The sequence below is a fragment of the Phyllobates terribilis genome, unplaced genomic scaffold, assembly GCF_046119375.1.
Source record: "Phyllobates terribilis strain yellow unplaced genomic scaffold, ASM4611937v1 Scaffold_376__1_contigs__length_1858288, whole genome shotgun sequence".
Classification (NCBI taxonomy): domain Eukaryota; kingdom Metazoa; phylum Chordata; class Amphibia; order Anura; family Dendrobatidae; genus Phyllobates; species Phyllobates terribilis.
In genome coordinates this window covers 1,566,056-1,591,734 of record NW_027363136.1, presented here as the reverse complement: position 1 = coordinate 1,591,734, position 25,679 = coordinate 1,566,056, and the positions used below count along the sequence as shown (strand labels likewise).

General features: G+C 48.4%; 6 non-coding genes and 5 pseudogenes across 6 annotated transcripts; all 11 read left to right on the top strand.

Annotated features, from left to right (window-relative positions):
• The first annotated feature begins 4,130 nt into the window (after positions 1 to 4,130).
• Positions 4,131 to 4,359, top strand: LOC141223480 (U2 spliceosomal RNA; annotated as a pseudogene).
• A 1,118-nt stretch (positions 4,360 to 5,477) lies between these two features.
• On the top strand, positions 5,478 to 5,569 carry LOC141223548 (U2 spliceosomal RNA; annotated as a pseudogene).
• A 789-nt stretch (positions 5,570 to 6,358) lies between these two features.
• Positions 6,359 to 6,541, top strand: LOC141223457 (U2 spliceosomal RNA). The gene has a single exon (XR_012291078.1). It is a non-coding gene; the product is annotated as a U2 spliceosomal RNA (small nuclear RNA).
• A 1,116-nt stretch (positions 6,542 to 7,657) lies between these two features.
• Positions 7,658 to 7,848, top strand: LOC141223278 (U2 spliceosomal RNA). Its single transcript, XR_012290911.1, has one exon. It is a non-coding gene; the product is annotated as a U2 spliceosomal RNA (small nuclear RNA).
• Positions 7,849 to 8,963: 1,115 nt separating this feature from the next.
• LOC141223523 (U2 spliceosomal RNA) lies at positions 8,964 to 9,041 on the top strand (annotated as a pseudogene).
• Positions 9,042 to 14,603: 5,562 nt separating this feature from the next.
• LOC141223455 (U2 spliceosomal RNA) lies at positions 14,604 to 14,798 on the top strand. The gene has a single exon (XR_012291076.1). It is a non-coding gene; the product is annotated as a U2 spliceosomal RNA (small nuclear RNA).
• A 1,118-nt stretch (positions 14,799 to 15,916) lies between these two features.
• Positions 15,917 to 16,008, top strand: LOC141223547 (U2 spliceosomal RNA; annotated as a pseudogene).
• A 789-nt stretch (positions 16,009 to 16,797) lies between these two features.
• LOC141223456 (U2 spliceosomal RNA) lies at positions 16,798 to 16,980 on the top strand. Its single transcript, XR_012291077.1, has one exon. It is a non-coding gene; the product is annotated as a U2 spliceosomal RNA (small nuclear RNA).
• Positions 16,981 to 18,096: 1,116 nt separating this feature from the next.
• LOC141223277 (U2 spliceosomal RNA) lies at positions 18,097 to 18,287 on the top strand. Its single transcript, XR_012290910.1, has one exon. It is a non-coding gene; the product is annotated as a U2 spliceosomal RNA (small nuclear RNA).
• Positions 18,288 to 19,402: 1,115 nt separating this feature from the next.
• On the top strand, positions 19,403 to 19,480 carry LOC141223522 (U2 spliceosomal RNA; annotated as a pseudogene).
• Positions 19,481 to 25,042: 5,562 nt separating this feature from the next.
• Positions 25,043 to 25,237, top strand: LOC141223454 (U2 spliceosomal RNA). Its single transcript, XR_012291075.1, has one exon. It is a non-coding gene; the product is annotated as a U2 spliceosomal RNA (small nuclear RNA).
• Positions 25,238 to 25,679: the final 442 nt, after the last annotated feature.

Genomic DNA, 25,679 nt, shown 5'->3' with positions numbered 1-25,679 from the left:
GTTAAAAAATCACAAGAAGAAGAGGAAAGGAAGTTGGAAGAAAGGAAGAGAAAGAAGGAAGAGGAAAAACAGAAGAGGATAGAGGACATAGAAAAAAGGGCCATGGAGATAAAGAAACAGATGGAAAGGAAAAAGAGAGAAGAGCAGAAGAAAGAAGATAAGAAGAAAGAAGATAAGAATTAAAAGAAGAAGATAGAAGAACAGAAGAAAGAAGATCAGAAGAGAGAAGAGAAGAGTCAAATGTTGCAAGAAATTTCTCCACTAAGTAAAGGGAGTAGTTGTGGAGGGGAAAGTGATATTCCAGAAGTAGTGGAGTCCACTCCTACTAATTCCCTGTCGCAGAGCTTACCTTGCGCGCAGGTACAAATGGACTGCACAGAAAAATCTCTAAAAAGAAGTGTGGATAGAAGTGATAATGAAGGAATACCATGTGGTGGGAAAGTAAAGGCATTAGAAGCAACAAGTCTGCTGGGGAGTGTGTCATCTTCGGATGTATCAGATCTGGAGGTAGACCCATCTTCTCCGGCAGTAGAGAATGAGGGCGGAGGGAAGAGCCCTGCACTAAATGTTAGAAGATGATCCGCTCAATGTCCCTGAATGTTCAGGGGTTTAACGACCTATATAAGAGAACTGCTTTATATGATTTTTTAAATAATGAAAATATTGATTTTATCTTTCTACAAGAATGTAATTTGACAAAAAAAATAAGCTATGAATATTTACAGGGTATATGGAAGGGTAACTTATGCTTTTCTGGTGGGAACGAGTCAAAAAGTGATGGTGTGGGGTTTTTATGCTCTAAAGATTGGGAGATTGTAAATTATGAAGAGATATACCCTGGGAGGATTTTAAGAATTGATGTGCAGAAAAATGGGAAGAAAGTGAGGTGTTTTAATGTGTATGCAAATGCAGAAAAAGCCTTGAGATTACATTTGTTTGAACTGTTGCAGCTGTTTTTACCTGGAGTAGATCCATTAGTTTTAGGTGGGGATTTTAATTGTCATTTAAAAAATGTAAAAGATGGGTCAGCTTCATGTCTTAGAAATATTTTAGCAGCTTTTAATCTTAAAGATACATGGGCATTAGATGGACAAAAAAAGGAGCATGAAGTCACTTGGGTGGGGAGAGGTGTTTCATCCAGAATAGATTATATTTTTATATCTCAAGCCCTAACATGCTCAGGTTTTAAAACGCATTCAACACCTTTTTCAGATCATAAAATAATAGAATGTAGTTTTAAAATAGAATCAGATGTGGATAAAAGACCGTCACACTGGAAATTTAATGTATCCCTACTACAAGACGAGGTGGTTATGGAAGGTTTTAAAAAGCTGTATGAAAAACTGAAGCTAAAAAAAACGTTTTTTAAATCTATTTTTAATTGGTGGGATTTTGTCAAGAAGGAGGTAAAAATATTTTTTATTAAAGAAGGAAAGAAGAAAGCTGCTGCAAAACGTATTTTTTATAATGATCTTAATGCTAAACTGCAATGTTTTTTTCACCTCGAAAATAACGGATGTGATCTGCAGGAGGCGATCCGAACAACAAAAGAAAAGATCCAAAACTGCCTGAAAGAAAAAGGTAAAGAAATTATTTTTAATTCCCGAGTAAAAGTTTTAGACGAGGATGAAAAATGCACAAAATTCTTTTTTAAAAAAATATGTGACAAGAAGGATTATATGAAGGTTTTGGAAGGAGAAACAAGTTTGGAGGGGAAGAAGATGAAAGCAAAAGAATTTTATGATGATTTATTTTCTGTTAAAAACACGGATGTGTCTCTAAAAAAACATTTTTTAGAAGGACTGGAAAAAAATTTTAATGCGGAAGATAAATCTTTTTTAATAGGGAATTTTACTAAAGAGGAAGTTTTTAATACAATTAATACGCTACAAAATAACAAAACGCCGGGAGCAGATGGACTACCTGTTGAATTTTACAAGTGTTTATGGGAGATCATGGGTGAGGATTTTTATGAAGTAATTTTAGAAGCAGAAGCATCTTTTAGTGTCCCAGAGTCGTGGTGGGAGGGTCTTATTGTTTTATTATTTAAGAAAGGAAATAAAGAACTGATTAAAAATTGGAGACCAATAACCCTTTTAAATACGGACTGTAAGGTATATGCAAAGTTACTAGCAAATAGATTAAAAAAGGTAATCGGCTCAGTAATAGAAGTGGATCAGACGTGTGCAGTGCCAAATCGGAGAATCAGCGACTCATTGATTTTAATCAGGGATGTTTTATGGGATGTTTTAGACAGAAAACAAAAGCTTGCTCTAATTACTTTGGATTTTGAAAAAGCGTACGATAGAGTTGCCCATGATTTTTTATTTGCAGTTTTAGAGAAAATGGGATGCCCGGATGTTTTTAGCAAACGTATTAAATCTCTTTACAAATCATGTTTTAGCAAAATATCTATTAATGGTTTTTTATCTGATAATGTAAAAATAAACTGTGGCGTTAAACAGGGGTGTCCCTTATCCCCTATTCTTTTTATTTGTGCAATTGAACCACTTTTAGCAGCTTTTAGGAGAGATAAGGTAATCAATGGTTTTTTTATTCCCGGGAGTTGCAATGAACAAGTTAAAGTGGTGGCATATATGGATGATGTGACGGTTTTAGTTAAAGACACTAGAAGCATGAACAGAGCCATAAGAACAGTGGATTGGTTTGGGGGCGCATCGGGTTTTAAAATTAACATGGAAAAATCTGGTATTTTAACTGTTGGTGATTTTATTGTAGATTCTGAGTGTAAATTAACAAGAATGAATGAAGTAAAAATTTTAGGTATTTATTTCTCAGAGTCAGGTGGTAATGTAAGAAATTGGGAGTCTCTGCTGGAAAGAGTTAAGAAAAAGATTACTTTCTGGCAGTTGAGAGATCTTACCCTGGAAGGAAAAATTTTAATTATTAGACAGGTTTTACTCCCAATGTTTTTATATGTCTCAACAGTTTTTATCCCCCAAAATAATATCATGAAGAGAGTTATTAAGGTATGTTTTAATTTTTTATGGAGATCCAAGATGGAAAGAGTAAAGAGAGAGGAGATATATAAATCAAAGAAAAAAGGTGGGAAAGGTTTTCCGGATATTAGGTCCTTTTTATATGCAAAGTATGTAGCGAACTGTGTATGCACTTTATTAGGACCAGGCTCTAAGCTAAAGTTGTTTTCTATATATAATTTAGGTTTCTATATTAGAAATTATAAATGGTTGGAGATGTCTCTAAATAGGCCTTATAGGTTTTTACCTCCAGGAAATTATATTGTTTTAGAAAAAATTTTAAGAGATTTTAAACTTAAGATGGTCGAAATAAATGTTCTTAAATGCCATAAAAAAATCCTAAAAATCCTGGAAGAGAGAATAGGTATCAGTCCTGTGGAACATTTTTCATTCAAAATTGTGGAAAGAATCTGGATGAATGTAAATTATAGTGTGTTATCTAATGAACACAGGGATTTACTCTGGTGTATAGTAAAAGACTGCCTGCCAACCCGTGAGTTCCAACACAGGCGTGGGTTGGTAAGATCTGAAGTGTGCCCAAGATCCAGGTGTGGGAATAGTGAAACACCCATGCACATCTTCTGGAATTGTAATTTTGCACAGACAATATGGAGGAAAGTGTGCAATATAGTGAGAGCTGTGAGTACTGTTAATTTTTTGGATTTTAACAGAGTATTTTTTGGGATGGGGATAAGAGAGGAGGATTTTAAAATTGTATGGATTATTATTGCATGTGTGAAGGCGGCATTGTGGAAAGCAAGGAACATTTTAGTGTTTAAACATAAGGAAGTAACAGTCGACCAGTGTATTAAATTATGTCTAAGTTATTTGTACATGTATTTCTGGAGGGACAAAATGACGCTTGGCAAGGTGAAAGCAAATGAGAAATGGAAACAATGTAAATGGAATGAACTTACCTTGTAAGATTTGATTTTTTGAAAACCTGTGGAAAAACAAAAAAAGAAGAACAAAAACAAACAAACAAAAATAGCCAAAACTATATAATTTTTAAAAAAAAAAAAAAAAGAGGGAAAAAATAAATAAATATATATATATAAAAGAAAAAGGAAAATAAAAGATTTGGAGAAGTATTAAAATTGGTAGAATGCACGATGATGGATTTGAGTCTTCTTATCTTTTTGTTGATTCCAAGACTTTGTAATCTGAGTGTAAAAAAAAAAAAAAAAAAAAAAAAAAAAAAAAAAAATCTGTTCTTATCAGTTTAATATCTGATACGTCCCCTATCTGGGGACCATATATTAAATGGATTTTTAGAACAGGGAGATGGAAAAAGAGCTTGCTCTGTCCACTCCACGCATTGACCTGGTATTGCAGTATCTCCAGGACCGGTGCACCCCTTCTTTAATGCAGTTTCTAAAATCAGAAAGAATTGAATTCAATGTTTTTTGTTCATTTTGCTTGTTTGTCGGATTTTGGGATGGACTCTTTGGCTTTGCTTTTCTTCTCCTCATTGGATTTTTCATGTTCAAAGTTGCAGAAGCCAGATTACAAGCTCATTTTGGTTCAACTTCAGCAACTGTGCATTGCATTGCCATGTAATGTGATGCAATGCTATCTTTCTAGCTCTCCCTTTTTACTTCCTTTTGGATAAACAGACATATTAGGCAAGCATTTTGGAGCTTTCACCTAAATAACTACAGGTGGTGAGATAAGCTGCACAATATAATTGACCTTTCAGTATATTGTTGCACACACACCATCTATTTAGCAAATGCCCTTGTTATCAACAGCAGCCTTTTAAACTCACCTGAGCTAACAGGTATGTGCGCTGGTTACTCTGCTGCGCTTAAAATTTCTTTTTTGGTTTGCTACAATGCCTTTTCTGAAACGTTGTCTCCTTCTGCTGGAACACTGACTTCTTTCATTTAATGCCTGCAGACTATAAAAGAGAACCCAACCCAAAAAGTTTGGTTGATTAGTCTGTGGCATTCTGTTAAACTGTTGCTTATGGCGGTCTCTGTGAGCTTCTCAGCGACATTCAGCCAGCCAGGTATCCTGCCTGCAGTAGATGGAATGTGGCAATGGAACGCTGGCTGCGCGTGTCATAATAGGCTCTGAGCCTTTATATACCTGTGCACAGCAGCAGCCACCTTCAGTCTGCTGCTGGACAGCCAGCAGCAGCAGCAGCAGCAGGAGAGGTATGTAATCAGGAGCCCTCCTGCTAAGGGTAGACAGCTGCTCGTTCCACCCCACCCCCCGCCTTAATTGGTTCTCCTCCCTTCCAACGGTGTTGAGGCGGGTGGGAACAGCAGGGGGTGAAGGTGCTGTGTTTAAAGAGGTGGAGTTATGCAGATCTAAAACGCGTGGATTGCAGCAGCAGCAAGCCGAAAAGTGCAGGCATGTAAGGGATCTAGAGGTTGACAACATGTCTTCTTAACGGGAGTCCAGGAGCTCATCTCCACAAATGGACTTTTCAGGATCCTTGGGTGGCTCCGTAGTTTGAAACCAATTCTGGTTATCGCTTCTCGGCCTTTTGGCTAAGATCAAGTGTAGTATCTTTCGAAAAGGCGGTTTTGGATGTTGGCCGCCCTAGTAGATTGATACATTATGCACACTGGGGTTTAGGCGCTTGTTAGTACGCCAGGTGGCTAATATAGTCATCTGGTGGAAAGCATGGCCCCCCAGGATCGACGCCATTGGGCCGGGGAAGATCGAAAGCCCGAAGTGTGAAGTGCCCCAGGAGTGGTGACCCTGGGGTGCCTTAACTCACTGGGATTGGGAACCCCACTTGAGTTTATGGCACATTTGCACAAGCACTTCAAATTTTCTTTCTTTGCACACACCCTTATTCCGGGCCTTCTGGCCTTAGGATGGGGAATTTTTCAATTCCCGGTCGAAGGTCCGGGCAGTATTATACTGTGAAACCTTCACTATTTATTTAATTTCTTTGTCACTGTGTGTCCACTTATTCACGTGTGTCACGTCCTACTAGGATTTTGTCGGGATGCGGTTCCCTTACGGGTTCCTCTCTTGGCAGGTCTAGGGGGGGAGTGTGTGGCCATCAGGTTCCGCTCCCCCCTGAACCCCCCTGGCTCTCCTCTTTCGGGAGGAGAGCGTTGTTGGCTCCCCTCTTCCGGGAGGGGAGCACAGTCTTTGGCTCCCAGTGCCTTGCTCGGGTGAGAACTCGGGCAGGTGCTGGGGGTAAGATTGGGTCGCCTCTGGCTTCGGCTGGAGGTGGCTTTTTGTCCCTGTTCCTCGCTGTGGCCTTTTGGCTCGGAGGGACGGGGAATGGTTTGGGGGACCCTTCTCCTTTTGGAGAGGGTTTCAAGAAGACCAGCATCCTAGTGCACTTTTTTTGTGGCACTTGTCACTTTTTTAAGCGCACTCGGGTTTTGTACACGAATTCGGGCTTTCGATAAAAAAAAAAATCTGTTCTTATCAGTTTAATATCTGATACGTCCCCTATCTGGGGACCATATATTAAATGGATTTTTAGAACAGGGAGATGGAAAAAGAGCTTGCTCTGTCCACTCCACGCATTGACCTGGTATTGCAGTATCTCCAGGACCGGTGCACCCCTTCTTTAATGCAGTTTCTAAAATCAGAAAGAATTGAATTCAATGTTTTTTGTTCATTTTGCTTGTTTGTCGGATTTTGGGATGGACTCTTTGGCTTTGCTTTTCTTCTCCTCATTGGATTTTTCATGTTCAAAGTTGCAGAAGCCAGATTACAAGCTCATTTTGGTTCAACTTCAGCAACTGTGCATTGCATTGCCATGTAATGTGATGCAATGCTATCTTTCTAGCTCTCCCTTTTTACTTCCTTTTGGATAAACAGACATATTAGGCAAGCATTTTGGAGCTTTCACCTAAATAACTACAGGTGGTGAGATAAGCTGCACAATATAATTGACCTTTCAGTATATTGTTGCACACACCATCTATTTAGCAAATGCCCTTGTTATCAACAGCAGCCTTTTAAACTCACCTGAGCTAACAGGTATGTGAGCTGGTTACTCTGCTGCGCTTAAAATTTCTTTTTTGGTTTGCTACAATGCCTTTTCTGAAACGTTGTCTCCTTCTGCTGGAACACTGACTTCTTTCATTTAATGCCTGCAGACTATAAAAGAGAACCCAACCCAAAAAGTTTGGTTGATTAGTCTGTGGCATTCTGTTAAACTGTTGCTTATGGCGGTCTCTGTGAGCTTCTCAGCGACATTCAGCCAGCCAGGTATCCTGCCTGCAGTAGATGGAATGTGGCAATGGAACGCTGGCTGCGCGTGTCATAATAGGCTCTGAGCCTTTATATACCTGTGCACAGCAGCAGCCACCTTCAGTCTGCTGCTGGACAGCCAGCAGCAGCAGCAGCAGCAGGAGAGGTATGTAATCAGGAGCCCTCCTGCTAAGGGTAGACAGCTGCTCGTTCCACCCCACCCCCCGCCTTAATTGGTTCTCCTCCCTTCCAACGGTGTTGAGGCGGGTGGGAACAGCAGGGGGTGAAGGTGCTGTGTTTAAAGAGGTGGAGTTATGCAGATCTAAAACGCGTGGATTGCAGCAGCAGCAAGCCGAAAAGTGCAGGCATGTAAGGGATCTAGAGGTTGACAACATGTCTTCTTAACGGGAGTCCAGGAGCTCATCTCCACAAATGGACTTTTCAGGATCCTTGGGTGGCTCCGTAGTTTGAAACCAATTCTGGTTATCGCTTCTCGGCCTTTTGGCTAAGATCAAGTGTAGTATCTGTTCTTATCAGTTTAATATCTGATACGTCCCCTATCTGGGGACCATATATTAAATGGATTTTTAGAACAGGGAGATGGAAAAAGAGCTTGCTCTGTCCACTCCACGCATTGACCTGGTATTGCAGTATCTCCAGGACCGGTGCACCCCTTCTTTAATGCAGTTTCTAAAATCAGAAAGAATTGAATTCAATGTTTTTTGTTCATTTTGCTTGTTTGTCGGATTTTGGGATGGACTCTTTGGCTTTGCTTTTCTTCTCCTCATTGGATTTTTCATGTTCAAAGTTGCAGAAGCCAGATTACAAGCTCATTTTGGTTCAACTTCAGCAACTGTGCATTGCATTGCCATGTAATGTGATGCAATGCTATCTTTCTAGCTCTCCCTTTTTACTTCCTTTTGGATAAACAGACATATTAGGCAAGCATTTTGGAGCTTTCACCTAAATAACTACAGGTGGTGAGATAAGCTGCACAATATAATTGACCTTTCAGTATATTGTTGCACACACACCATCTATTTAGCAAATGCCCTTGTTATCAACAGCAGCCTTTTAAACTCACCTGAGCTAACAGGTATGTGCGCTGGTTACTCTGCTGCGCTTAATATTTCTTTTTTGGTTTGCTACAATGCCTTTTCTGAAACGTTGTCTCCTTCTGCTGGAACACTGACTTCTTTCATTTAATGCCTGCAGACTATAAAAGAGAACCCAACCCAAAAAGTTTGGTTGATTAGTCTGTGGCATTCTGTTAAACTGTTGCTTATGGCGGTCTCTGTGAGCTTCTCAGCGACATTCAGCCAGCCAGGTATCCTGCCTGCAGTAGATGGAATGTGGCAATGGAACGCTGGCTGCGCGTGTCATAATAGGCTCTGAGCCTTTATATACCTGTGCACAGCAGCAGCCACCTTCAGTCTGCTGCTGGACAGCCAGCAGCAGCAGCAGCAGGAGAGGTATGTAATCAGGAGCCCTCCTGCTAAGGGTAGACAGCTGCTCGTTCCACCCCACCCCCCGCCTTAATTGGTTCTCCTCCCTTCCAACGGTGTTGAGGCGGGTGGGAACAGCAGGGGGTGAAGGTGCTGTGTTTAAAGAGGTGGAGTTATGCAGATCTAAATCGCGTGGATTGCAGCAGCAGCAAGCCGAAAAGTGCAGGCATGTAAGGGATCTAGAGGTTGACAACATGTCTTCTTAACGGGAGTCCAGGAGCTCATCTCCACAAATGGACTTTTCAGGATCCTTGGGTGGCTCCGTAGTTTGAAACCAATTCTGGTTATCGCTTCTCGGCCTTTTGGCTAAGATCAAGTGTAGTATCTGTTCTTATAAGAACACAAGAGCTACGATCTACACTTGACGAGAGCGATCGAACTCGGAAGGAGAAGAGCTTCGGAGCCCAGCTGACATCGGAGAAGGAAGGCGGATATCGGTGGGAAGAAGAAGCTCTAAAGAATCCAGAAGAAGACGAAGACTCGGAGAAGAATCGGGCTGTCCTGTGGAATCTTCGAGGAAGAAAATCATCGAGACAAAGACCTTTCGGGGAATTTGTCCAGAACACGACGGGAGAAGAATCTGCATAGCTCCACCCATTCCGGGAAGAGTTCCAGATCCAGCTCCAAGAAGTAACTGCAGGAGGAAAGCCATGGCAAGCGCTGCGAGGAAGGCCGAAAAGAAGAGCCTGGAGCAGGGGACAGCCAGGAGGGCCCAGCCAGGAGCCGATTCTGACCCCAAGGACTCTGCCTCCACGACTGGCCAGCAGAAGGGACCCCAGAAGCCCCGCCACGAAGCTCCAGCCCTGGAGCCATGGATGCGGCAGACGGTGGCCCTGAAGCTGAAGGAAGTGGATGGGAGGGTGCCGGACATGTCCTCGGACGTGTTCTGCCAGAAGATGCTGCTGGATCGAGGCTTCTCCAGGTCGGACACCCTCAGCATCCAGACCTTCTTGACGGGGATCTTCTTCGTCACCTTCGCCACTGTGAACACCTGCAGGAGGTTCTGGGAAATGGTAAGCGCAAAAGGACCGGATAATTCTTTCTCTGCCTTTAAAGGTAGCTGCCCTATCCAGAGGGACGAAAGGAGGATCACGGTCTCCATGCGCAACCCGCACACCCCAGGCCAAGACATCTGTACCTTCCTGAGACGCTTCTGTTTGGTTGTGAAGGAACCCTCTCACATCCTGAATGGACTCGGCTTCTGGACAGGTAAGTGGTCGGTGACCGTTAGACTTCACAGGGACCTGGCGTACTCAGACGGACTTCGGCACCTGCCCCCGACATTCTCCCTGGGCAACTCCTACGGCCTCATCTATTACCCGGACATGCCGCGGAACTGCAGGAGATGCGGCAAGAACGGCCACGAGATGAAGGACTGCAAGGAGGATGCCTGCAGGATTTGTCGAGTGACGGGACACAGCTCGAAGGACTGCCCGAAGAAGACGTCCTGCAACCTGTGTGGGCTGGCGGCTCATCTGTACAAGGATTGCCCCAAGCGTGAGAGATCCTGGGCATCGGTGGTTGCGACGACCCCAGCTACGGAGGACAAGGCCCCGACGACCAGGCCTGTGAAGGTCAAGGACGCGACGACCAAGGCCCCAGCGGCCAAGGCCGAGACGACCAAGGCCAATGCGGTCAAGGAGTCGGTGGCCAAAGCCCCAGCGACGGTCCCAGCAGCTCCGAAGCAGAAGAAAAAGTCAAAGGAGGGTAAGAGTTCTGTCACCCCTCTCTCGATCCCTCCCCCTGCCACCCCCGTCCAATCCCCCCCCACCCCGGCCACCCCTGCTGAGGATTCCACTTCCTCTTCCTCCTTCCCCTACTCCTCAGCAGGTGTCCTTTCCCCTGCCCCGGCAGCCACTCTCCCTCCCCAGACCATGGTAGCGGTGGAATTAACCTTTCCTCCACCCGCCGCTATCTATTCCGAGGAGGATTTTCCTCTTCTTGTCTCCCCAGTTCCAACCCGGGGAAAGAGGAAGGTGGAGGACAGCCCTGCTACTGAATCCTCCAAAAAGAAGATTCTGGATTTCGTAGGCGAAAAGGAGGATACCCTCCCTGAGCCAGAAGAGATGGAGCACATGGTTGAGACCCTGGTGGCCGAGCCAGAAGAGGAGGAACTGGTGGTCGCCGAGATCGAGGCCGCGCTGCTTGACCAGATGGAGGAAGAGGGCCTGCTGGTGATCCCGTCACCAGCAGTCAACACCGACGAGGGACCACCCGACCGGAGTGGTAACTAAGGTGTATTGCCTGCGCTAACTTTTTCTTTTTTCCCTACATGATGGCTAATATTAACTTATTTTCCATTAATGTCAGGAGCATCAAGGACAAGTTCAGACGTCAGACTATTTATGCCTTCCTTACTTCCCAGTTGTGTGATGTTTATATGTTGCAGGAATGTTCCCTTCCCTCCTCTAGGTCCTTCAAACATCTGGCCAGGGAGTGGTCCCACGGTCCATCCTACTGGTCCGGTGGGGGTGACTGCAAGTCTGCGGGGGTCGCAATTCTGATCAGGGGGGGCGCATTCACGCTTGAGTCCGTCCAGGAGCTCATCTGCGGCAGGGCTCTTGTTGTAGATGGCAACTGGGCGGGAGAACCTGTCAGGTTCATCAACGTGTATGCGTCCCCACTGAAGAATGAGCGTTTGGAGCTTTTCCAGACCCTGCGGCTTCAGCTTGCCACCACCAGGACCTTAGTGATGGCCGGGGATTTCAACTGCCCCATCGAGGAGGATGGTCGTAGTTCTGGCACATCTGCCAAGTTGGACATCACTTCCAAGCTGCTCATCGAGATGGTAACCGAGGCCTCTCTTCAGGACGTGGTGGGCTCCATGGGGAGAGGCTCCACGAACTATTCGTGGAGCCGACCCGATGGCTCACTCCGCTCCAGGATTGACTTTGTGTTCACCTCTCGGGCAGTCAGGCAGAGTAGGCACTCGATGGTCTCCTGCTTCTTCTCCGACCACAGAGCCATTCACTTACAAGGTGTCCTCGGCGACGGTTTTCCGTCCGGGCCCGGCTCCTGGAAGCTGAATTGTGCTCTGCTGGCTCAGGATGAAGTCGTGGAGGAGCTGAGAGCAGCCTACGCAATGTGGCAGTCCTACAAGGGTAGCTTCCAAACAGTCTGATTGGTGGGAATATGTTAAACTTGAGTTTCGCTGTTTCTTTCAGGCCAAGGGTCGACAACAGGCGTGTGAGAAGAGGAGGGACTTCAGAGGGCTGCAGCGCGAGCTGCGGTCGCTGCAGGACCTTCTTCACTGCGGCTGGGACGTGAGGGAGGAGCTGGAGGAGACCAAGAAGAGCCTGAAAAGGCACTTTGAGAAGGAGTCCAAGCGAATCGTCTTCCGTTCCAAAGTGGAGAATCTGGAGAAGGGTGAGAAATGTAACTCATTCTTTTTCAGGAAACTTCATGCCGGTCACACGCCCCTGAACGAGCTGCGAGACGAGAGCGGAAACATGCGACGTGGGAAGGAGGACGTGATGAGGGTCGTCAGCGACTTCTACAGCGAACTCTACTCCCACAAGACTACCGACCCCGACGCTGCTGATAAGTTCCTGTCAGGTATCACTAACCATCTTGATCCTGCAGGCACGGCAGCCTTGGACAAACCTCTGATGGTGGGCGAATTGCTCTCTGCCGCTAAATCCTTTAGGACCGGCAGGACCCCGGGCAGTGATGGTCTTCCAGCGGAGCTCTATGTAGCGCTGGGAGACCTCATCTGTCCGGACCTGTTGGACCTGTACGAGGAGATGGTGGTGGAGGGTAGAATGCCTCCATGTTTGAGGGAAGGAATGGTCACGATCCTGTACAAGCGGAAGGGAGAGAGGTGCGACCTGAGGAATTGGCGTCCCATCACTCTGCTCAACGTGGACTACAAGATCCTGGCCAAGACGATGGCGACACGACTTAAGACGGTCATCGGACGGATCATCCACCCGGACCAGACCTGCGGCATCCCTGGACGTCGCATCGCAGACAGCCTTGCTCTCGTGCGGGACACGGTCGAGTACATCAAGGTCCGCCGCGCACACGCGGCCCTGGTCTCCTTGGATCAGGAGAAGGCCTTCGACCGGGTTTCCCACGAGTTCATGGGCCGAGCTCTGCACCGGTTAGGTTTGGGTAACATGTTTTGTTCGTATGTCCGTCTGATGTATTTTGATATCCACAGCTCGGTGTTGGTGAACGGCTGGAAGACTGACCCCTTCCCTGTCCTCTCTGGGGTCAGACAAGGCTGCCCTCTATCACCTCTTCTTTTTGTTTGTGTTATAGAACTCTTCGCAGAGGCTATCCGGCAGAATGGAGAGATCAGAGGGATCACCGCACCGGGTCCGGGACGACACGAGGTCAAGTGCTCGCTCTACATGGACGACGTCACCGTCTTCTGCGCTGATCGTGGTTCAGTCGACGCCCTCGTCCAGACGTGTGAGAGGTTCGGCCGGGCTTCAGGGGCCAAAGTCAACTGCAGGAAGTCGGAAGCCATGCTCTTCGGGGATTGGCAGCCGGCCTCCTCCGCCCCCTTCCCCTTCAACATTCAACCGGATTTCCTCAAGGTGCTGGGAGTCTGGTTCGGGAAGGAAGGAGCGGCCCTCAAGTCCTGGCAAGAACGCTTGGCCAAGGTGAAGCAACGGATCGGACTCTGGAGCCTCAGACACCTCACTTGTGAGGGTAAGGCACTCGTCCTGCGTAATGAGGTCCTGCCCGTCTTGCAGTACACGGCGCAGGCCTGGCCCCCACACGTCACTGTGTGCAGGGCCATTACCAGGACAGTGTTTCACTTTGTCTGGGGATCCAAGATGGACAGAGTCAGGCGGGCCGTCATGTACAAGGAGCCTCGCAAGGGTGGGAAGGGCGTTCCAGATATCCCCACCCTCCTGCGATCCTCTTTTGTGTGTGATTGTGTCCGCCGGACTTTGCAAGTCAAGAATGGCTCCGCGGGCAGGTCCATGTCTCGCTTCTTCCTGCTTCCTCTTTGGAGGCGACTCGGCTGGGACAAGTGGGACAGCTCCTTCCCCTACAACTGGACGACGCCATGGTTCTACGGAGACGTCGTTCGATTTGTGGGGGAGCATCAACTGGAGGGACTCAAGCCCGACTTGTGGAAGCCCAAAACTATCCACAAGCTAATCAGAGCCAAGGATGACGTGGAGAACATCACAGGACTTCACCAGGACACGCTGGAGACTGTGTGGACAAATGTGTCGTCTGACAGGCTGACCAACGGGCACAAGGACTTGTCGTGGATGGCGATTCAGGGCGGACTGCCCGTCCGGTCATTCATGCATGCCCGGAACCTGTGCAAGACCCGGTACTGCCCAAGGTGCCCCTTCGTGGAGGAAACATCTTTGCACACTTTTTGGGACTGCGGATTTGCACAGCGCCTATTGACTGCACTTGAGGACGACCTGAGGAACTCTGTCCCCAGGGCGAGCCTATCGCACCATTCTGTGCTTTATGGACTCTTCCCTGGGGTTCATACCGTCGGAGCCATCCAGGAGGCTTGGCGCCTTATGAACTGCTTCAAGGATGCCCTTTGGGTCGCCAGGAACCGGCTCATCTTGAGGAGGGAGAGGATGTCCATCCAGGACTGCCGCAGGCTGATCCACAGCCTGCTCAGAGACTATTCCATCATGGACGGTCCGGAGGACGAGGATGAGGACTAAACCCCTCCTCCCCCTCTCCCCTTATGTGTCTTGTCTTTCAATAAAGCTTCGGGCCTGTGATTTTCCCCTCCCCATCCCCTTTTTCCCAATTCCTATCCCTTATCACGGTTCGTCGTACTGTATTGATTGATATGCTTTTTCTTTCAGATTGAGTGTTTTGTGTAGCATAGGGGTGTGATGTGTCTAGTTAGTGCGTCGTATCCTCATGCTATGTAAATATGATGTAGAATTCTGTGTGTACTGGGCTGCGGCACTGTACACTGTCTGTTAACTTATTTTTTGTGCTAATAAAAGATATATTCAATCAAAAAAAATCTGTTCTTATCAGTTTAATATCTGATACGTCCCCTATCTGGGGACCATATATTAAATGGATTTTTAGAACAGGGAGATGGAAAAAGAGCTTGCTCTGTCCACTCCACGCATTGACCTGGTATTGCAGTATCTCCAGGACCGGTGCACCCCTTCTTTAATGCAGTTTCTAAAATCAGAAAGAATTGAATTCAATGTTTTTTGTTCATTTTGCTTGTTTGTCGGATTTTGGGATGGACTCTTTGGCTTTGCTTTTCTTCTCCTCATTGGATTTTTCATGTTCAAAGTTGCAGAAGCCAGATTACAAGCTCATTTTGGTTCAACTTCAGCAACTGTGCATTGCATTGCCATGTAATGTGATGCAATGCTATCTTTCTAGCTCTCCCTTTTTACTTCCTTTTGGATAAACAGACATATTAGGCAAGCATTTTGGAGCTTTCACCTAAATAACTACAGGTGGTGAGATAAGCTGCACAATATAATTGACCTTTCAGTATATTGTTGCACACACACCATCTATTTAGCAAATGCCCTTGTTATCAACAGCAGCCTTTTAAACTCACCTGAGCTAACAGGTATGTGCGCTGGTTACTCTGCTGCGCTTAAAATTTCTTTTTTGGTTTGCTACAATGCCTTTTCTGAAACGTTGTCTCCTTCTGCTGGAACACTGACTTCTTTCATTTAATGCCTGCAGACTATAAAAGAGAACCCAACCCAAAAAGTTTGGTTGATTAGTCTGTGGCATTCTGTTAAACTGTTGCTTATGGCGGTCTCTGTGAGCTTCTCAGCGACATTCAGCCAGCCAGGTATCCTGCCTGCAGTAGATGGAATGTGGCAATGGAACGCTGGCTGCGCGTGTCATAATAGGCTCTGAGCCTTTATATACCTGTGCACAGCAGCAGCCACCTTCAGTCTGCTGCTGGACAGCCAGCAGCAGCAGCAGCAGCAGGAGAGGTATGTAATCAGGAGCCCTCCTGCTAAGGGTAGACAGCTGCTCGTTCCACCCCACCCCCCGCCTTAATTGGTTCTCCTCCCTTCCAACGGTGTTGAGGCGGGTGGGAACAGCAGGGGGTGAAGGTGCTGTGTTTAAAGAGGTGGAGTTATGCAGATCTAAAACGCGTGGATTGCAGCAGCAGCAAGCCGAAAAGTGCAGGCATGTAAGGGATCTAGAGGTTGACAACATGTCTTCTTAACGGGAGTCCAGGAGCTCATCTCCACAAATGGACTTTTCAGGATCCTTGGGTGGCTCCGTAGTTTGAAACCAATTCTGGTTATCGCTTCTCGGCCTTTTGGCTAAGATCAAGTGTAGTATCTTTCGAAAAGGCGGTTTTGGATGTTGGCCGCCCTAGTAGATTGATACATTATGCACACTGGGGTTTAGGCGCTTGTTAGTACGCCAGGTGGCTAATATAGTCATCTGGTGGAAAGCATGGCCCCCCAGGATCGACGCCATTGGGCCGGGGAAGATCGAAAGCCCGAAGTGTGAAGTGCCCCAGGAGTGGTGACCCTGGGGTGCCTTAACTCACTGGGATTGGGAACCCCACTTGAGTTTATGGCACATTTGCACAAGCACTTCAAATTTTCTTTCTTTGCACACACCCTTATTCCGGGCCTTCTGGCCTTAGGATGGGGAATTTTTCAATTCCCGGTCGAAGGTCCGGGCAGTATTATACTGTGAAACCTTCACTATTTATTTAATTTCTTTGTCACTGTGTGTCCACTTATTCACGTGTGTCACGTCCTACTAGGATTTTGTCGGGATGCGGTTCCCTTACGGGTTCCTCTCTTGGCAGGTCTAGGGGGGGAGTGTGTGGCCATCAGGTTCCGCTCCCCCCTGAACCCCCCTGGCTCTCCTCTTTCGGGAGGAGAGCGTTGTTGGCTCCCCTCTTCCGGGAGGGGAGCACAGTCTTTGGCTCCCAGTGCCTTGCTCGGGTGAGAACTCGGGCAGGTGCTGGGGGTAAGATTGGGTCGCCTCTGGCTTCGGCTGGAGGTGGCTTTTTGTCCCTGTTCCTCGCTGTGGCCTTTTGGCTCGGAGGGACGGGGAATGGTTTGGGGGACCCTTCTCCTTTTGGAGAGGGTTTCAAGAAGACCAGCATCCTAGTGCACTTTTTTTGTGGCACTTGTCACTTTTTTAAGCGCACTCGGGTTTTGTACACGAATTCGGGCTTTCGATAAAAAAAAAAATCTGTTCTTATCAGTTTAATATCTGATACGTCCCCTATCTGGGGACCATATATTAAATGGATTTTTAGAACAGGGAGATGGAAAAAGAGCTTGCTCTGTCCACTCCACGCATTGACCTGGTATTGCAGTATCTCCAGGACCGGTGCACCCCTTCTTTAATGCAGTTTCTAAAATCAGAAAGAATTGAATTCAATGTTTTTTGTTCATTTTGCTTGTTTGTCGGATTTTGGGATGGACTCTTTGGCTTTGCTTTTCTTCTCCTCATTGGATTTTTCATGTTCAAAGTTGCAGAAGCCAGATTACAAGCTCATTTTGGTTCAACTTCAGCAACTGTGCATTGCATTGCCATGTAATGTGATGCAATGCTATCTTTCTAGCTCTCCCTTTTTACTTCCTTTTGGATAAACAGACATATTAGGCAAGCATTTTGGAGCTTTCACCTAAATAACTACAGGTGGTGAGATAAGCTGCACAATATAATTGACCTTTCAGTATATTGTTGCACACACCATCTATTTAGCAAATGCCCTTGTTATCAACAGCAGCCTTTTAAACTCACCTGAGCTAACAGGTATGTGAGCTGGTTACTCTGCTGCGCTTAAAATTTCTTTTTTGGTTTGCTACAATGCCTTTTCTGAAACGTTGTCTCCTTCTGCTGGAACACTGACTTCTTTCATTTAATGCCTGCAGACTATAAAAGAGAACCCAACCCAAAAAGTTTGGTTGATTAGTCTGTGGCATTCTGTTAAACTGTTGCTTATGGCGGTCTCTGTGAGCTTCTCAGCGACATTCAGCCAGCCAGGTATCCTGCCTGCAGTAGATGGAATGTGGCAATGGAACGCTGGCTGCGCGTGTCATAATAGGCTCTGAGCCTTTATATACCTGTGCACAGCAGCAGCCACCTTCAGTCTGCTGCTGGACAGCCAGCAGCAGCAGCAGCAGCAGGAGAGGTATGTAATCAGGAGCCCTCCTGCTAAGGGTAGACAGCTGCTCGTTCCACCCCACCCCCCGCCTTAATTGGTTCTCCTCCCTTCCAACGGTGTTGAGGCGGGTGGGAACAGCAGGGGGTGAAGGTGCTGTGTTTAAAGAGGTGGAGTTATGCAGATCTAAAACGCGTGGATTGCAGCAGCAGCAAGCCGAAAAGTGCAGGCATGTAAGGGATCTAGAGGTTGACAACATGTCTTCTTAACGGGAGTCCAGGAGCTCATCTCCACAAATGGACTTTTCAGGATCCTTGGGTGGCTCCGTAGTTTGAAACCAATTCTGGTTATCGCTTCTCGGCCTTTTGGCTAAGATCAAGTGTAGTATCTGTTCTTATCAGTTTAATATCTGATACGTCCCCTATCTGGGGACCATATATTAAATGGATTTTTAGAACAGGGAGATGGAAAAAGAGCTTGCTCTGTCCACTCCACGCATTGACCTGGTATTGCAGTATCTCCAGGACCGGTGCACCCCTTCTTTAATGCAGTTTCTAAAATCAGAAAGAATTGAATTCAATGTTTTTTGTTCATTTTGCTTGTTTGTCGGATTTTGGGATGGACTCTTTGGCTTTGCTTTTCTTCTCCTCATTGGATTTTTCATGTTCAAAGTTGCAGAAGCCAGATTACAAGCTCATTTTGGTTCAACTTCAGCAACTGTGCATTGCATTGCCATGTAATGTGATGCAATGCTATCTTTCTAGCTCTCCCTTTTTACTTCCTTTTGGATAAACAGACATATTAGGCAAGCATTTTGGAGCTTTCACCTAAATAACTACAGGTGGTGAGATAAGCTGCACAATATAATTGACCTTTCAGTATATTGTTGCACACACACCATCTATTTAGCAAATGCCCTTGTTATCAACAGCAGCCTTTTAAACTCACCTGAGCTAACAGGTATGTGCGCTGGTTACTCTGCTGCGCTTAATATTTCTTTTTTGGTTTGCTACAATGCCTTTTCTGAAACGTTGTCTCCTTCTGCTGGAACACTGACTTCTTTCATTTAATGCCTGCAGACTATAAAAGAGAACCCAACCCAAAAAGTTTGGTTGATTAGTCTGTGGCATTCTGTTAAACTGTTGCTTATGGCGGTCTCTGTGAGCTTCTCAGCGACATTCAGCCAGCCAGGTATCCTGCCTGCAGTAGATGGAATGTGGCAATGGAACGCTGGCTGCGCGTGTCATAATAGGCTCTGAGCCTTTATATACCTGTGCACAGCAGCAGCCACCTTCAGTCTGCTGCTGGACAGCCAGCAGCAGCAGCAGCAGGAGAGGTATGTAATCAGGAGCCCTCCTGCTAAGGGTAGACAGCTGCTCGTTCCACCCCACCCCCCGCCTTAATTGGTTCTCCTCCCTTCCAACGGTGTTGAGGCGGGTGGGAACAGCAGGGGGTGAAGGTGCTGTGTTTAAAGAGGTGGAGTTATGCAGATCTAAATCGCGTGGATTGCAGCAGCAGCAAGCCGAAAAGTGCAGGCATGTAAGGGATCTAGAGGTTGACAACATGTCTTCTTAACGGGAGTCCAGGAGCTCATCTCCACAAATGGACTTTTCAGGATCCTTGGGTGGCTCCGTAGTTTGAAACCAATTCTGGTTATCGCTTCTCGGCCTTTTGGCTAAGATCAAGTGTAGTATCTGTTCTTATAAGAACACAAGAGCTACGATCTACACTTGACGAGAGCGATCGAACTCGGAAGGAGAAGAGCTTCGGAGCCCAGCTGACATCGGAGAAGGAAGGCGGATATCGGTGGGAAGAAGAAGCTCTAAAGAATCCAGAAGAAGACGAAGACTCGGAGAAGAATCGGGCTGTCCTGTGGAATCTTCGAGGAAGAAAATCATCGAGACAAAGACCTTTCGGGGAATTTGTCCAGAACACGACGGGAGAAGAATCTGCATAGCTCCACCCATTCCGGGAAGAGTTCCAGATCCAGCTCCAAGAAGTAACTGCAGGAGGAAAGCCATGGCAAGCGCTGCGAGGAAGGCCGAAAAGAAGAGCCTGGAGCAGGGGACAGCCAGGAGGGCCCAGCCAGGAGCCGATTCTGACCCCAAGGACTCTGCCTCCACGACTGGCCAGCAGAAGGGACCCCAGAAGCCCCGCCACGAAGCTCCAGCCCTGGAGCCATGGATGCGGCAGACGGTGGCCCTGAAGCTGAAGGAAGTGGATGGGAGGGTGCCGGACATGTCCTCGGACGTGTTCTGCCAGAAGATGCTGCTGGATCGAGGCTTCTCCAGGTCGGACACCCTCAGCATCCAGACCTTCTTGACGGGGATCTTCTTCGTCACCTTCGCCACTGTGAACACCTGCAGGAGGTTCTGGGAAATGGTAAGCGCAAAAGGACCGGATAATTCTTTCTCTGCCTTTAAAGGTAGCTGCCCTATCCAGAGGGACGAAAGGAGGATCACGGTCTCCATGCGCAACCCGCACACCCCAGGCCAAGACATCTGTACCTTCCTGAGACGCTTCTGTTTGGTTGTGAAGGAACCCTCTCACATCCTGAATGGACTCGGCTTCTGGACAGGTAAGTGGTCGGTGACCGTTAGACTTCACAGGGACCTGGCGTACTCAGACGGACTTCGGCACCTGCCCCCGACATTCTCCCTGGGCAACTCCTACGGCCTCATCTATTACCCGGACATGCCGCGGAACTGCAGGAGATGCGGCAAGAACGGCCACGAGATGAAGGACTGCAAGGAGGATGCCTGCAGGATTTGTCGAGTGACGGGACACAGCTCGAAGGACTGCCCGAAGAAGACGTCCTGCAACCTGTGTGGGCTGGCGGCTCATCTGTACAAGGATTGCCCCAAGCGTGAGAGATCCTGGGCATCGGTGGTTGCGACGACCCCAGCTACGGAGGACAAGGCCCCGACGACCAGGCCTGTGAAGGTCAAGGACGCGACGACCAAGGCCCCAGCGGCCAAGGCCGAGACGACCAAGGCCAATGCGGTCAAGGAGTCGGTGGCCAAAGCCCCAGCGACGGTCCCAGCAGCTCCGAAGCAGAAGAAAAAGTCAAAGGAGGGTAAGAGTTCTGTCACCCCTCTCTCGATCCCTCCCCCTGCCACCCCCGTCCAATCCCCCCCCACCCCGGCCACCCCTGCTGAGGATTCCACTTCCTCTTCCTCCTTCCCCTACTCCTCAGCAGGTGTCCTTTCCCCTGCCCCGGCAGCCACTCTCCCTCCCCAGACCATGGTAGCGGTGGAATTAACCTTTCCTCCACCCGCCGCTATCTATTCCGAGGAGGATTTTCCTCTTCTTGTCTCCCCAGTTCCAACCCGGGGAAAGAGGAAGGTGGAGGACAGCCCTGCTACTGAATCCTCCAAAAAGAAGATTCTGGATTTCGTAGGCGAAAAGGAGGATACCCTCCCTGAGCCAGAAGAGATGGAGCACATGGTTGAGACCCTGGTGGCCGAGCCAGAAGAGGAGGAACTGGTGGTCGCCGAGATCGAGGCCGCGCTGCTTGACCAGATGGAGGAAGAGGGCCTGCTGGTGATCCCGTCACCAGCAGTCAACACCGACGAGGGACCACCCGACCGGAGTGGTAACTAAGGTGTATTGCCTGCGCTAACTTTTTCTTTTTTCCCTACATGATGGCTAATATTAACTTATTTTCCATTAATGTCAGGAGCATCAAGGACAAGTTCAGACGTCAGACTATTTATGCCTTCCTTACTTCCCAGTTGTGTGATGTTTATATGTTGCAGGAATGTTCCCTTCCCTCCTCTAGGTCCTTCAAACATCTGGCCAGGGAGTGGTCCCACGGTCCATCCTACTGGTCCGGTGGGGGTGACTGCAAGTCTGCGGGGGTCGCAATTCTGATCAGGGGGGGCGCATTCACGCTTGAGTCCGTCCAGGAGCTCATCTGCGGCAGGGCTCTTGTTGTAGATGGCAACTGGGCGGGAGAACCTGTCAGGTTCATCAACGTGTATGCGTCCCCACTGAAGAATGAGCGTTTGGAGCTTTTCCAGACCCTGCGGCTTCAGCTTGCCACCACCAGGACCTTAGTGATGGCCGGGGATTTCAACTGCCCCATCGAGGAGGATGGTCGTAGTTCTGGCACATCTGCCAAGTTGGACATCACTTCCAAGCTGCTCATCGAGATGGTAACCGAGGCCTCTCTTCAGGACGTGGTGGGCTCCATGGGGAGAGGCTCCACGAACTATTCGTGGAGCCGACCCGATGGCTCACTCCGCTCCAGGATTGACTTTGTGTTCACCTCTCGGGCAGTCAGGCAGAGTAGGCACTCGATGGTCTCCTGCTTCTTCTCCGACCACAGAGCCATTCACTTACAAGGTGTCCTCGGCGACGGTTTTCCGTCCGGGCCCGGCTCCTGGAAGCTGAATTGTGCTCTGCTGGCTCAGGATGAAGTCGTGGAGGAGCTGAGAGCAGCCTACGCAATGTGGCAGTCCTACAAGGGTAGCTTCCAAACAGTCTGATTGGTGGGAATATGTTAAACTTGAGTTTCGCTGTTTCTTTCAGGCCAAGGGTCGACAACAGGCGTGTGAGAAGAGGAGGGACTTCAGAGGGCTGCAGCGCGAGCTGCGGTCGCTGCAGGACCTTCTTCACTGCGGCTGGGACGTGAGGGAGGAGCTGGAGGAGACCAAGAAGAGCCTGAAAAGGCACTTTGAGAAGGAGTCCAAGCGAATCGTCTTCCGTTCCAAAGTGGAGAATCTGGAGAAGGGTGAGAAATGTAACTCATTCTTTTTCAGGAAACTTCATGCCGGTCACACGCCCCTGAACGAGCTGCGAGACGAGAGCGGAAACATGCGACGTGGGAAGGAGGACGTGATGAGGGTCGTCAGCGACTTCTACAGCGAACTCTACTCCCACAAGACTACCGACCCCGACGCTGCTGATAAGTTCCTGTCAGGTATCACTAACCATCTTGATCCTGCAGGCACGGCAGCCTTGGACAAACCTCTGATGGTGGGCGAATTGCTCTCTGCCGCTAAATCCTTTAGGACCGGCAGGACCCCGGGCAGTGATGGTCTTCCAGCGGAGCTCTATGTAGCGCTGGGAGACCTCATCTGTCCGGACCTGTTGGACCTGTACGAGGAGATGGTGGTGGAGGGTAGAATGCCTCCATCTTTGAGGGAAGGAATGGTCACGATCCTGTACAAGCGGAAGGGAGAGAGGTGCGACCTGAGGAATTGGCGTCCCATCACTCTGCTCAACGTGGACTACAAGATCCTGGCCAAGACGATGGCGACACGACTTAAGACGGTCATCGGACGGATCATCCACCCGGACCAGACCTGCGGCATCCCTGGACGTCGCATCGCAGACAGCCTTGCTCTCGTGCGGGACACGGTCGAGTACATCAAGGTCCGCCGCGCACACGCGGCCCTGGTCTCCTTGGATCAGGAGAAGGCCTTCGACCGGGTTTCCCACGAGTTCATGGGCCGAGCTCTGCACCGGTTAGGTTTGGGTAACATGTTTTGTTCGTATGTCCGTCTGATGTATTTTGATATCCACAGCTCGGTGTTGGTGAACGGCTGGAAGACTGACCCCTTCCCTGTCCTCTCTGGGGTCAGACAAGGCTGCCCTCTATCACCTCTTCTTTTTGTTTGTGTTATAGAACTCTTCGCAGAGGCTATCCGGCAGAATGGAGAGATCAGAGGGATCACCGCACCGGGTCCGGGACGACACGAGGTCAAGTGCTCGCTCTACATGGACGACGTCACCGTCTTCTGCGCTGATCGTGGTTCAGTCGACGCCCTCGTCCAGACGTGTGAGAGGTTCGGCCGGGCTTCAGGGGCCAAAGTCAACTGCAGGAAGTCGGAAGCCATGCTCTTCGGGGATTGGCAGCCGGCCTCCTCCGCCCCCTTCCCCTTCAACATTCAACCGGATTTCCTCAAGGTGCTGGGAGTCTGGTTCGGGAAGGAAGGAGCGGCCCTCAAGTCCTGGCAAGAACGCTTGGCCAAGGTGAAGCAACGGATCGGACTCTGGAGCCTCAGACACCTCACTTGTGAGGGTAAGGCACTCGTCCTGCGTAATGAGGTCCTGCCCGTCTTGCAGTACACGGCGCAGGCCTGGCCCCCACACGTCACTGTGTGCAGGGCCATTACCAGGACAGTGTTTCACTTTGTCTGGGGATCCAAGATGGACAGAGTCAGGCGGGCCGTCATGTACAAGGAGCCTCGCAAGGGTGGGAAGGGCGTTCCAGATATCCCCACCCTCCTGCGATCCTCTTTTGTGTGTGATTGTGTCCGCCGGACTTTGCAAGTCAAGAATGGCTCCGCGGGCAGGTCCATGTCTCGCTTCTTCCTGCTTCCTCTTTGGAGGCGACTCGGCTGGGACAAGTGGGACAGCTCCTTCCCCTACAACTGGACGACGCCATGGTTCTACGGAGACGTCGTTCGATTTGTGGGGGAGCATCAACTGGAGGGACTCAAGCCCGACTTGTGGAAGCCCAAAACTATCCACAAGCTAATCAGAGCCAAGGATGACGTGGAGAACATCACAGGACTTCACCAGGACACGCTGGAGACTGTGTGGACAAATGTGTCGTCTGACAGGCTGACCAACGGGCACAAGGACTTGTCGTGGATGGCGATTCAGGGCGGACTGCCCGTCCGGTCATTCATGCATGCCCGGAACCTGTGCAAGACCCGGTACTGCCCAAGGTGCCCCTTCGTGGAGGAAACATCTTTGCACACTTTTTGGGACTGCGGATTTGCACAGCGCCTATTGACTGCACTTGAGGACGACCTGAGGAACTCTGTCCCCAGGGCGAGCCTATCGCACCATTCTGTGCTTTATGGACTCTTCCCTGGGGTTCATACCGTCGGAGCCATCCAGGAGGCTTGGCGCCTTATGAACTGCTTCAAGGATGCCCTTTGGGTCGCCAGGAACCGGCTCATCTTGAGGAGGGAGAGGATGTCCATCCAGGACTGCCGCAGGCTGATCCACAGCCTGCTCAGAGACTATTCCATCATGGACGGTCCGGAGGACGAGGATGAGGACTAAACCCCTCCTCCCCCTCTCCCCTTATGTGTCTTGTCTTTCAATAAAGCTTCGGGCCTGTGATTTTCCCCTCCCCATCCCCTTTTTCCCAATTCCTATCCCTTATCACGGTTCGTCGTACTGTATTGATTGATATGCTTTTTCTTTCAGATTGAGTGTTTTGTGTAGCATAGGGGTGTGATGTGTCTAGTTAGTGCGTCGTATCCTCATGCTATGTAAATATGATGTAGAATTCTGTGTGTACTGGGCTGCGGCACTGTACACTGTCTGTTAACTTATTTTTTGTGCTAATAAAAGATATATTCAATCAAAAAAAATCTGTTCTTATCAGTTTAATATCTGATACGTCCCCTATCTGGGGACCATATATTAAATGGATTTTTAGAACAGGGAGATGGAAAAAGAGCTTGCTCTGTCCACTCCACGCATTGACCTGGTATTGCAGTATCTCCAGGACCGGTGCACCCCTTCTTTAATGCAGTTTCTAAAATCAGAAAGAATTGAATTCAATGTTTTTTGTTCATTTTGCTTGTTTGTCGGATTTTGGGATGGACTCTTTGGCTTTGCTTTTCTTCTCCTCATTGGATTTTTCATGTTCAAAGTTGCAGAAGCCAGATTACAAGCTCATTTTGGTTCAACTTCAGCAACTGTGCATTGCATTGCCATGTAATGTGATGCAATGCTATCTTTCTAGCTCTCCCTTTTTACTTCCTTTTGGATAAACAGACATATTAGGCAAGCATTTTGGAGCTTTCACCTAAATAACTACAGGTGGTGAGATAAGCTGCACAATATAATTGACCTTTCAGTATATTGTTGCACACACACCATCTATTTAGCAAATGCCCTTCTTATCAACAGCAGCCTTTTAAACTCACCTGAGCTAACAGGTATGTGCGCTGGTTACTCTGC